The sequence below is a fragment of the Cavia porcellus genome, unplaced genomic scaffold (genome assembly GCF_034190915.1).
Source record: "Cavia porcellus strain 051 isolate PalLab524CR breed Dunkin Hartley unplaced genomic scaffold, mCavPor4.1 scaffold_8, whole genome shotgun sequence".
Classification (NCBI taxonomy): domain Eukaryota; kingdom Metazoa; phylum Chordata; class Mammalia; order Rodentia; family Caviidae; genus Cavia; species Cavia porcellus.
This window is the reverse complement of record NW_026947491.1, coordinates 15,176,005-15,189,575: the sequence shown is the minus strand read 5'-3', so window position 1 is coordinate 15,189,575 and position 13,571 is coordinate 15,176,005. Positions and strand designations below refer to the sequence as shown.

The 13,571-nt window shown below is 42.1% G+C and overlaps 1 long non-coding RNA gene across 1 annotated transcript; it reads right to left on the bottom strand.

The window, feature by feature from the left end:
• Positions 1–291: 291 nt before the first annotated feature.
• Positions 292–11,806, bottom strand: LOC134477150 (uncharacterized). Its single transcript, XR_010049062.1, has 3 exons — positions 11,672–11,806; positions 5,700–5,806; positions 292–528 (listed from the first exon to the last, which is right to left on the bottom strand). It is a non-coding gene; the product is annotated as an uncharacterized LOC134477150 (long non-coding RNA).
• Positions 11,807–13,571: the final 1,765 nt, after the last annotated feature.

Here is a 13,571-nt window from a genome sequence, read left to right as displayed (position 1 = left end):
TTGCAGGGTTGTGGGGGGAAGATTGTGTGCACCCGTGTTTTCTTCTGAATACAATTTACTTAGAATACAAAACAATTCCAATAGTCTAAGCATGAAATATGAGTCTTTCATCCTGACTCTAATGCTCTAATCTCTCCAAAATAATCTGCTCATAGAGCTTATGTATACTTAGGATGTGTCTGAATGTGGATTGCACATGCACACACACACACACACACACACACAAACACACAGAACACACAAACTCCAGGAGGCTTCAAAAAAATACTCAAGAGACTTGCTCAGGGGCAAATGAATGCACTGGTGAAATGCGACCATAGACAATATTAGAAATATTTGAAAGACTAGCTAGGCTTTTTAAACACATTTTTTAAGAAAAGACAAATTAGGATCTTGAATTCCATCATGTAGTTCTGACATTGGGAAATTCAAATGCGTTTTGTCTCGAACTTGCCTGAGTTTTCTGTTTGAAGTTACAGGACTAACTTAGAGCATATTCCTTGAGATGATTCTCATTCAGCAGGCATCCTAGAAGACATGAAATAAGTTACAGTAGTGATTTCCACTCTGGATGGTTTCCTTAAGTGACCCACACTCTTCATATTGACCTCTGGGATTCTAACTGTTCACACAGGTGCAGCTGTAACCCCTTATCTCTGCTACCCCTGCAGTTCCTGCGTACTGTACAATCTCTAGATCCTGTAGCTCTACAGCAGCTGATTTGAATTTCCAATCAGAAAGACAATTTTTTTTTACAAAAGTAAAATACGACTGGAGATGCATGAGCATCCGTGTAGCACTGAATCAAAATCTGGTCATCCCCAAAGCCATGGAGACTGGTGCTACCTTTGTAGGAGATGGGCTTAAGTGCTGCATTACCAAGATGCCTGCCACTTAGTCATTCTGTATAGAATTCACCTACTAAAGGAGACCTGCAGAAACAGACAAGTGTAGCCAAAACAAACAAACAAAAACCCCTCTGGTCAACATGCACACCATCACTGCAGAGAAAAAAACATTGCATACCATACCTCAGTCAATGAATTCCAAAGTTACTAAAATACTAGTAACACTTCAGTGGTATGCAATGCCGAAACTGAATTTGCAGAAAGCACTGGACCAGCGTGTCAGGCTTAATGTCACCAAAATTGCATGAGTTAAGGCTGGCCATCATCTGTCCTCATCTTGAGAGTGGACATGGAGGACAGGGAGAAGAAAGCAGGAGAAAGAAGGCTGAAGAAGAGGATGTGGGGGCCATCAGATGGCCCTAAAGGGGAGGCTAAATCACCAGCCTGGATATCTGTCGCCACCACACAGACTTCACTGCGACAGTGAGATACACATGGTGAGTGCTAAGAAAGGCCTCACATCTGAGAGTGGGGCCTACAGGAAGAGCGCAGGACCCCCACACTGGGACACAGGCGGACATAAAATCCATGCAGAATCAGAGTCCTGTGCTTTCTTCCCAGCTGTGCAGGTGGGGGTCACGCAGAAGTCAGACATGTCGCCGTCACTGTGGTCCCCTTCCAAGGTCCTCAGGAGCTGTGTGCTTGGCCGCCCCAGGACACCACTCCCTGCCATCTACTGTGTATCCAGGCCATGTGCCTCACATGTAAACATGGAGGATTCTGGTCACCAGGGCCAGGGAACAATGGCAGCTGCGGAATCCAAGAAGGAAGTCCCAGCCTGGCAGTGAACTCTTACCCTTTCTCTTTCACCTGCTGGGACCCAGGCTGAAAGCACAGACCCAGAGCAGGGTGTCAGGAAATCCCAAAACTGGGGCACTGTGCAGAATAAAGCTCTATCCTCACGGCCTCCCTAGGAGGTCTGCAGCCTACACGAGACCCAGCAAGGACAGACTGCCTGGCCGAGGAAACTGATCCCATACAACAGTGCTAAATGACTCTGATTTCACAGTGTCTCTCGCAACGTACTTACTGTAGACTCTTTTTTTTTCTTTTTTTTTTTTTTTTTTTTTTTGACAATTTTAAAAATGATTGGATGTAGTGTGAAGTCTAGGACAGGGTCACATATTGTTCCTCTCATATAGGCTTCAGATCCACTAAAAGGAAACCGGAATTCTCTGTTATCATTGTCGGCCATTTCTCCCTCTGAGCTCCTGCAATGTTTATACTACAGAAAAACTAAGGCTGTACACGGCATGGCAAGCCCCAGGGTGTATCGGAAACTCAGGCGAGTCAAGCCTCACTCGGCGAGGTCTGCGCTCAAATCCCTCATGATCAGTTTTGCTTTCCCACCACAGATATACACACGGCTTTGATTTCCCCTCCTCTCCCCTTTACACACTCACGTCTGTGCACAGATACACACATGCCTGGACTTTTTACCTCCTCTCTTGGGCAAATTCATGCATGCATAAACATGATTTTTATTTTTATTATCCTCTACAAAGGTGTGCACACACGTGTGCCCACACACACACACTGATGTCTGAACAGTGGCTGACCTCACCAAATGTGGAAAGGCCATGAGCCCAAAGTCCCCAAAGTTCATCTCAGAATCTATGGCTTTGCAATATCTAAGGACTCCCAGGGCTTCCTGCTCTCTGGTGCTGCCTAGTTAGTTGCAAACAAAACAGAAACCATAGCTGCATGTGAACCAAGATCCAGACAGAAAGAAGTCACTGATCCTGCAGCCCCTCCCTGCCTGAGCTTCCTTCCCTGGAATCCTCGCCCTGTGCTCAGTCTCCCCAGCAGGAAGCACGCTCGGAACATGCCACAAGCTCTCCATGATGGGACTCTGCAAAGAACCCTCTCTCTTTGTCTCTCTCCCTCTGTATGTCTCTGTCTCTGTCTCTCTCTGTCTCTCCCCTTCTTTCACCCCCCACTCTTTTTTCTTAACATGAATTCAATTCAACTGTCACTTAAAAATAGGCCTGGTTGTCACATTCTCTTTGCCAGTTGGAGTGAATGTCACCAAGTGTCACAGAGCCCTTAGCTGCAGCGTGCGGATTGATGGCAGAGAGAAACTGGGTCGACACGGGGCAGGAATGAGATGGGAACTTTTGCGATGCCTCTCCTGGTGTCACCCAGACTCTGCCAACAGAGAAAGCATTGATTTTTCTCTGCCATTGTCTTCTTTTTCATCAATTTTTTCCCACAACTATTTAAAATCACCATCTGTTCTCTTCTTGGAAATTTAAGTTAACTTCAGCACAATCTTTTGGTTTTCACCCCCCAATTGTAGATAAGCCATATGTGGGAAGTTTGGGTTAAATGCCAGGTATTTAAAATTAGGTAAGAGGAATTATGCAAATAAATCAACAGTCTCTCAGAGGCCATTCATCTGTTGCTACATATTCATCCAGCAAGTGTTTATTGAGTGCCAGCTGTTTGCAAGGCATTATGCTAAATTCTGGGGTTACGAAGAGAAATGGGGCTAGATGGTCCCTGAAAGCAAGAAGTTGAAGATGAAGCAGGGTACAGACAGATCCCTGAGGCACTCCGTCCCTGGAGTTCTGCTTTCTGTTCCTGCACTCTGGCTCCGGCTGCCGCTTTTCCACCACGTTGCAACCCCTCTGTCTCCCTAGAAAACCCCTACTTCTAAATAAAAAGAAACTCGTTGTCTGATTTTCCCAGCGAATGGCTACCTCTTCCCTTTACCTTCTTGGCCAGTGGCCTGTTACAAACAGAAAACTCACACTCGTTCAACCACATTACAGACTCTTGGTGGGAAGAGATGCCTTCATATTTAGAGTCCTCACAGTTGCATGCCTAAGAGTCACTTCTTTTATCTTTTTAGCATCTTGTATGACTTGATATTTTTAACTGACACAAAGTTAGAAGTAGACAGGAGGAATAAGCCCTGGGATCTTGTTCCACAGAAAAACAGCTACAGTGAACGATAAGATAGTGCCTATTCCAGAGTAAGTTTTTCATAACTGTTCAGTGAGTGACTACTCCAACCCATTTAGAAACTTAGCAAGAGCTTGCATGATAGCAGGTGCTATGCCGGGCAAGAATAGTATGTGTACGCCCAAGTCAGGGAGAGAGGAGGCTGTGTGAGGCAGAACAGAAACCTTTAACCTCATAAAGCATGCAAGCTTCCAAGAGATAAGAGTCATAGAGATTTCTCAAGCATCTATTTTTATGCCCTGGAAAAAATCTTTTGAAAAATAGCTTCAGATAGTTATAAAAGGAAATGTCTGTGTCTCATTTTGAGATTCATTTCAATATTTCCTTCTCTGATTTCTCTTGGTGTATTTTGCTCCACTATGAAAATAATATTTGACACAGAAATTCACTCTTGTGTCTTTGACCCCATCTATGGCTCTTTTTAATGAAAACTGGACATTGTTTTTGTTATTGGATTAAGGATTTTTCTCCAGTAAAGTCTAGTTCTACTCCATTAACCACTCCTCTACCTAAAGATCACTGATACCAAGAGCCCAGAACACTGGCTCTCCAAAGACTTTCTCCATTGCTGGCCCTCAACAGTTACACGAAGACCAGCCCGATGAGCTTCCTAAACCCCAGCTCCAGACATCTGTGACTGTGTGTCCATTCTAAAGTAGAGTTCAAGTTACATAGAATAGCACCTAAACCAGATGTGGGAAAGAAAGCTTTCCTAATGACATCCAAGCTTTTCTGGAGAAGACTTGGTTATGTACACATAGAAGACAGGGACTTTTTTTCCTGACTAGAGAATTTTAACAAGGGGCACAACTATGCCAGACTTGGAGGCATGAGACAGGTAAAGTGTGAGGAAAATCATAAAGTCACTTACGGCTTAGTAGCTGCATTTACAAATGCACTTTAGAACCTATATTGGAAGTCGGAGGAGCTTATTCCTGGGGTTCCTGGGGATTTCCAACATGAGTAACTATTTTTTTTAATTCTTTATGTCTTACCTCCAACCCAAGCCCCTTATCCCTTTCTCTTTCTTGTCCCTAGGACAGACTCTCTTTCTGCTGCACAGCTATAGCTGTTGTTCTGAGATAAAGATGAGAACAAATCCCATTCTTCACCCTTATTGGGGACACAGAACATAAAGGACAGAGGCCAATAATAATACATTTGCAAAAGTCCAGTGTTAACCATCCCAGGACCTAGGCTATGACCAATGCCTTTGCTCCACTCCTATCCAAAATAGCCCTCTGCAGGTCTCGCCTTCAAACATTAGATAACATTGGTACTCAGCAAGGATAATGTTTTCTGGGGAATCTGAGTGGCACAGGATCTCTCTCCAGACAACCAGGTCCTTGGCCCTTTACAGTGTGTCCAAAAAAATTAATCAGGACTCAGTGACATGTGCAAAAGCATCAAGGACTGGGTCTCATGGAGTCTTCTGAGTACAAGATGTCAGGAATTTCTTCTTATATAATCATACAGCACAATAAGAGAGGTCAAAACGTTGCTAGTGTAAATAACATGCAATAGTAGTACCTAAGACAATGTGTGTCCAGGGTGGATTTGGAAAATACAAATTTCTAGAAAGTGGATGCTTTGAGGGATGTTGGAAGGAATATTTCAATAGAAAAGTAAGCTGAACTATAAATATCAAAAATGTCAGACATCTTTCAGTGAGGAAAGCCCTTGGGGAAATAGACAGTGCCTGAGAGACCGGCGAAGAAGACAGAGATGTGAAAGGAGCTAAGGACCCAGAATGAGAGTGACCTCAGAAAAGCCTCTTAGATGTGGAAAACAAGACCCTGATGTCTAGCCACCCCACAAACTTACCATGGCTGTGGATTGCCCAGCAGAGATACACATCGAAGTTCTCCACTATTTGAGTGTTTGAAAGATCTGAAACATTGATGTTCTCCATTGTTGCATTAGAGAAACAACTGTAAGAAATAAAACAAAAAGGAGTAATGCTCAGCACATCGACTGAGTTAATGCTTGCAGGGCTTCAACATTACCGCTCTCACAAGCAAATGACTCATGGAAGGGAAGCACAGTTCTTATTTTGTAGACATAATTTAGCTACAGGCATAATCCAGTTCCCAATCAAATGTTCTGCTATAGTATTGTAGTCTATTTACAACACAGTAACAAATTTGATGCTCACCTGACTTTCAAAATGAGTTGTCTAGCTCCTTTTAAAAGAGATCCTCCAAAACCATGCTATTATACCACGCTATTATTACTATTTTCTTAATTATAAAAATACTTACCGAGGATTATAAAATGTGCCCCTAGATTTAAATGTAATTTTGCTTTTTTCTTGTAAATCTTGCTAATTTCCACTTAATCTCAGTAAAATCCCAGAACTGATGATTAGCATGTGCCTTCCAGTCCAAGATTCAAATGCTGTGATTCTTTAGTTGCTTCGGTTTTCTCTCTTTGTTCTTATCCCATTGTTTGCCTTGTCCTCAAATTTTGCAAACATCTCCAGAGACCTTCGCAGTTCTTCCTTTGTGCTTTATGGAGGCCACTGAAGAAAGAAGCACTTCTCCCTCTAGGCACCACATGAATGGATAGATAGGAGGTATCCTTCTCATCCAACTCTCAGGGATGAGTGCAATCATAATGTACTACAAACATGTACTGAATAAGTAAGTTTGTACTGTCATTGATTAATTGTTCGCATTTTATGCTTTGATTTTGTAACTTGAACAACTACTTCTAAGATAACAATATGTAATTTATCACTAGTGATTTCTTACCTTTTTTTGAAATTTTGTATTATTTCTAACCTTTTTCTGTTCTGCTTTTTTTCTCTAAATAAAAAAAAATTTAATGCTGGGTATTTACTTTATATATGTATATATATACACACACACATATTTTCCCCCTTACTTTAATTTTCTTTAAAGATTTTATTCTTTTGGTTAGCATAAATCCAACACATGACCTCAGAATTTTAAAATTCATGTGAATATCTTGATGTATTTGGGGACTTTTTTATGGGTTTTGACAAGTTAGTTCTGTGTTTCTCAAGTAGAGGAGGTCTCTATGTCTCTTTAAGAGGAAGCATACAGAGACAGGTGACAGACAGAGACAGATAGATAGACACAGAGACAGATTAGGTGTGGTGGCAAATACCCATAATGCCACTACTCTGGGAGACTGAGGCAGGAGGACCCTAGTCTGAGCTTAATCTTGATAATTTAGTGAATGAATCCCTGTCTCAAAAAAGACAGAGAATCAAAAAAAAAAAAAAAAAAAAGAAAGAAAGAAAAGAAAAAACAACAATGGGGACATAGTTCAATGCAAAAGCCTCGAGTTAAACCTCTAGTACTAAAAAAAAAAACTGTTTGGAGCTCAGGTTTTGGAGGCAAAGTGGGTTTCAAATCCATGTTCTTTGCTTCAATGATAAGAGACAAATTAAATATTCCCTTTGTCTTGGTTTCTCTGCCTATAAATTGATGACAATAGTAAAAATAGTAACTGCTCTATTTTCTTATCTTTGCATCGTATTTTTCTTTGTGACTTTATATTTCTGTCACTTCAAAATAATACAAAATTTATACATTTGAAAGTTTTATCCTCTCTCCCAATAAAGTTAATTCCTAGTAAAAATACTATCACCATTTCATCTTTAATCCCTATGCCTTGAGCTAAACACTCCAATGATGTTATCAATAAATAGTGAGATGATTTAATTCATGTTTTCCCTGTCTTCAAGTGAAAGTAATTAAAAATTAGCTTCGATGCTGGCTCTGCTTGAATCTGGATTAGAACAGATTCATAAAGCAAGTGGATGTGTCTCCACAAAACTGTGAATTTATAAAAGCTGGAAAAATACACTCTTTGACATATTTTTGACACAAATATGAAAATGAATGCTAAAATTATTTGATTGTTCCCTTTCTTGGTGTTCACAAATAGGTATATGTTAATATTTTCTTTGCCTTGAGGAATTAAACTAAATTCAGAATGTTCTAAAAAAGACTAGTCATTTTTATAACAAAAACGGAATCCAATTCCCATGCCATGGGAGGTTCATTACAAAGCTCTCCTCAGGCCTCATGGATAACTTACAAATTACCTTAACAGCTTCAGAGACTTGTGTGGAATTTTAAAGAGTGGACATGAGGACTTCATTGTGTCACTCATTAGAAACTCCAGTAAGTCAAGAATCAAAAATGCTGCCATCTTGGTTTTAAGTAAGCAGTGGGCAGAAAGAATTTTAACTGGGGAGAGGCAGGAAATACTCATCCATCTTAAAAGTCACGGTGTAATCTACACTCCCTCAAACTCATGTGTTGAAATCTTAATGTCCAGTGTGATGGGAGGAGACGAGGTCTCTGGGAAATTGATCACAGAAGTGGAAACTCCACAAACCCAAATAGCGTCCTCACCAAGGAGCTCCAAGAGAAATCCTGGCTCTTTCTACAACTGAAGGCTGTGACAAGAAAGCACCACCCACAAACCAAGAAGTGCATTCTCACTGAATGCTTTGATGTTGGGTTACCAGAGCTGTGAGAAGTTTTTCTTATTTAACCACAATGGTACTTTGTGATATCAGTTGAACAAAATCTCTTTCTGGACCCTTTACTGCCATAGATTGGGAATTTTTAAAACTCGGATGGGTTTCACCTTTTCAAAGACTCATGAGCACCCTTCCCTATTTCTTGCCTTCTTTAACAAAGTCCAGAATATACTTCTTTTAAAAAAGTTTCTAAATCTCAAGATAGTTATTCTTTGGGAATGCTGTTCTCTCTTTACCTATTTAGAAGTGGAACAGAGATTAAAACTTAAGACAAATTTGAAGCAAGACTAAACTGAAAAAGGAAAGAAGGAAAGAAGGAAAGAAAGAAAGAAAGAAAGAAAGAAAGAAAGAAAGAAAGAAAGAAGAAAGGAAGAAGAAAGAAAGAAAAGAAAGATGGAAGGAAGAAAGAAAGAAAGATGGAAGGACGGGAGGAAGGAAAGAAGGATGAGGGAAATCCAGTCAGAAATTTAGGTGCATCCATTTGCCTTTGATCTGTTTTCTATCACCAAACCAATTCACAATCTTTTACCTGCCTGTGCGGCGCTGGGAGCAGCTGAAAAGAGTCAGTTTTCCATGCTCTCTCTGGATGCTGCCTGGGCACTGACATTTGCAATTCAGTATGGCTCCTTGGTCCCCAACTGGTCTTGGAAGACCAGAGCCTCCCGGAAGCCAAGAACACCTTCTGCCCTCTGATTCTGGCACAGTGGTGGCCGCTTCGCTCAGATGTGTGCCTCCCGGCAGTCGCTCCTGCCTCGGGGCCCGCAGACTGGCTGGCTGCAACATGCTGTACCTGAGGCCACACCTGAGACCATCTGGCCTTTCATCTGCCGCACCATCCAGGGCCCACCTGCCGACAGGCGAGGACCAGATGGAGCACACGCTACCTGTGTGAGACCGTCTGACTCGACGCTGCTGGAGCCTCGGTGTGCGGAAAATGGCAGACTATAAACATTTAAATAATAACACCACAACACATGCTGATTCTCTTCCACCGAAAGGTAAAAGGAAAGAAAACTCTCTGGGAAGGATATACTACTGCGGAGCAGAAATCAACTCTTGTATTCTCTTTAGCAAAACTTAGGTGAATGATGAAAAACAATCACGGATCCAAAATCAGTCCTCGGAGCTAACACAGAGCATTAGAAGACACATAGAGAACAAAGTGAACTGCTGAAGTGCAAGAGGTTGCTGTGTTGATCCGCAAAAGCTGGGTATCAGCAGGCCTGGAGCTAGGCAGCTGTGGGCTAGGTGAAAAGCGAAAAAGGTGTGATATTTCACTTTCTTTCATTTCCTCAATCATGAGCTACAGATAGTGGGTCTATGGCCTCAGACCTCAGACCTAGAAAACTCAATACCTTCTGAGGTGCGGATAAGGTCCAGGGCTGTATGGAGTTGAGCTGAGGAGTGAGGAGCTGGAACCTCCTCAAGGTCTGAAAATAAACTAAACAAGAATGTTGTACCTAGGGAATAAGCAGGAGACTTCTTGCCTCTGAAATTAGTCAAGGCGGCCATTTTTCTTCTAGAACAATGACATCAAGTGAAGGAAAATGCATCATCTGGACCAGCCGCCATCTTGAAACTTGCCCTCCTCAATGCTTGAAGTATGTGTTCTCTGTCTCTCTGTGACTGTCTCTGTGACTGTCTGAGTGTGGCTCTCTCTCTCTGAAAAAGTTATCATTTTGCAATAAACTCTGTCTATACTCTATACTATTGCCTACAGATAGTTCACCAAATACCCAAAAAGCCAAGAAATGAGCATTATTGGCTCTTCACGGTGTGAGAACCTAACTTCCTGGTGACTTTATGCAAGCAGCTGTACCTTTGCTGTACCTCAGTCTCCCCTACTAGTAATATAAAAAGCGTGGAAGGGGTAATTGAAGATGTTTAGTTATAGAGTTAGTTATATAGCCTGAATGTAAATCAGCACACAGTACATCATCATGAAAATGTCCTTATAAAGAAAACCTTCAAGTTGTGCTTAAGGGTATGGCTATTTCATAATCTGACGCAAAACTCCTACCTCGTAGTGGATAGGGAAGAGGTCATTCAAAGTTCAGGAAATTTCATGACCTTATACCAGGCAGTGGACACTTGGGATAGCACTGGACTAGGTGACTTTTTTAAGCCTTCATATCATGCAACCGTCAGTCATTCAAGAGTAAGTGCAGTCCCAGCTGGTCAAAGGCCAACTTCATGTGGGGAAGGACATAATACAAGCCAAGTGCACACACAGTTCTTTCCTGGTGAGGTTTAAAGTGCAAGATTGGCAGATGAGCAAGGAGGAAGTCTCGAGGTCACAGAAAATCTTGATTTCCAGATAGAGGAGTTGAGACATCTTCTATGGGTAATGAGGAACAGTATAAGGGCTGTCGAATGGTAAGGTGATATTATCCATATTTTAGATGAGCCTCAGTGATGGCTTCATGAAGAATGGGTTAGGAATGGAAACCTTGCAATGCACGATGACCAGATCCACCTAGGAGGTAGCCACATGTGATACCACTGGGTTGAGGGGCAGCACGCAAATCCTTGAAGAAGAAAGCAAAGCATGATCGAAATGTGGTATCAAGTCCACAAGTTTCTTCTTACTGGAGTCTTCATTGTTTTTAGAACTTGTCCTCTAACCCACTACCACTCTCTGTCACTGTATCTTTGACTTTAAAATTGCTGAACTTACTACACACAGAGATGATTCTATCAAAACAGTGCTGTCTCAGTTCCTTAACTTATGGTCATCTATCTTCCATGGAACCGGGTCACTAACCTATAAGGTTATGCCTAAGATTGTGCAATTAAATGAACACAACAATGGAGTACTACTCAGCTACAAAGAAGCATATGCTTCAGACATTTCTAGATAGGAGATTCACTATGAGACCATACTCTTAGGGTGAAATAAATACTCTTAGGGTGAAATATCATAAATATAGCACTGCTTCCCTGGTGTGAGAAGCCATGCCAGAGGAAATGTAAATAAGGATCAGAATGTACGATAGATATTGTGAAACTGGAAGAAAATGCTCAAATGGGAAGGGGAAGTAGTCAGGGCCAGGGAGAAAAGAAGGAAGATAAAAAAAATAACAAGAAAAGAAGGAAAAAGTGAGACAAAACTATAAATAAGGAGGGGAAGAGGGGTTGAAGTGAGAGGAACGGAATGGAAAAAAAGAAGCAAGTTATACCAGGTATGGGTACAAATTCCCTCTGATGAAGGCGGTCATTATGTGTATCTACAATGTACTAATATATTCAATTAATTAAAAACAATTAAACAGACCTCTCTCCTATTCACACTGAGAAGGTCGAGTCTTGGACCGTTGCCCGCAGTCTTGCTAGATCACATTTTCTAGTGCTGTGACACAGTCTTGCTCCCTCACGCTTTCAACCACCCACAGGCCCTCTTATCTTTCCGCTCCTCCCTCTTCCCCTGGAAGCCCAGCTTCCTTTCTTGCCCACCTTGAGCCCTGTGACCAATCACAGGAGCTCCCAAGCCTGCATCCCCACTCCTCCCCTCACCACCCCATCCTCACCTGACAGCCACAGCCTGGGTAAATCTAGCTCTCCACCCTATCTGAGCCCCACCTGAATCACTGCAGCCATGCTGACTGCTCTCCCTGTCTTACTAAGCATTTCAGCTGGATCGTGGTTCCTGGCTGGCCTTGCAAATAATGCTCCTCCTCTATTCACTCTTAGGTTTCATTAGATTACTATTCCGTGTGCTCTCCTTCCTTCTCTGCCCCATCCTTATTGTCAGCTAGTGATCCTGCTTGACATTTTACTGGCACAACTGCAACCAAAGGTAAGAAATGGGCTTCCGGTACCAACTCTGCCAACCATCCCAGGGCTGCAGGCTTATCTTCTGACCACCTTCATCACTATGGGGGAATTATTCCCATGTTAGTGCAGGGCACCCTCACACATACGCGTTACTTTTCTCACCTATTCAAGAGAATTGCTCGGGTAATTCTTCATTCCCTGTCTTCCAGTTATGCTTTCTCACCATACTGAGCCCTTACCATGGATACACATACACTATGACTTTCCCACACTGCAAATGAACCAAAAAAAGTTTCTCCCTTTGTACAACAATAGGCAATGAAAACCTTTTCCTTCCATTTTCTGTCTCCACTGCTCCACCTCCAATCTTGTTTTCCATATACTCAAATTAACATTTGGTTTTACCTCTCCACTGAAACTTCTCTTATAAAAGACACCAATGGCTTATGCATCTTGACTTTGACCCAACAAGGATATGGAGCATAAATTGAACATGACTTCTGCCTGTCTGAGATTTTATTTGGATTCAGGACCCCATACTCTGATGGTTTCCCTTCCACATGACTGGCTGCTCCATCAGTATCACTGTGCATCTCACCCCTGCCTGTCTCACTGATGGTCTAGGGTGTGCAGCGTCAGATCTCTCTGTCTACGCACTGGTCCCAGTGATATCGACACAGAGGGCTTTAAACGCAGTGAAAAGTAAGGCTACTTTCAGATTTACATCACCAGCTGAAGATCTCATCTGAATTCCTGACTCATTCGTTTGACACCTGTTCAGTGGCTCCTGTTCCCCCTCTGATTTTATTAAATGTAACCTCAAATTCCTGTTCTTCCATGCAAATCCTGTTCCACCTACAGTATTCCCTCATTTTAACTTCCAGCAACTCAATTCCTTTACTTTTCAGGCCAAACATTTAGAAGTTACCTCAACTCCTTGATTCCTTTCAGAATATATGCTTTCATTCTGTCAGAAAATCCTGCCTTTCCAACTGCAGACAAATCCAGCAAAGCCCTTCCATCAATCACCAATGCCCTGACTCAGGGAAGCTTCCTCTCCTGCCTGGACTCTTCCAAGGGCTTCAGAACTCTAATCTTTCACACAGTGGAACACAGGCTTCAGGACCTCGCAGGGAGGCCCATTGCAAGTGAACTCATGTGTGAAACCAGAATACTCAGGGACTGATAATTTAGGTAAGTAGGAACAAATGCAGTCTTTCTTACAGCCATCTGAGAGAGACAGAGACAGGGACAGAGATAGAGACAGAAAAGAATATCTCATCTTCAGTGGATAAACAATGTTTCCTGTGAAATACATCCTCTTGAGATCTAAATCATGGACTTCACATGGCTTTGAAATTATGTTTCTCTCACTATGAGGGAGAATTCAAATAATGGGT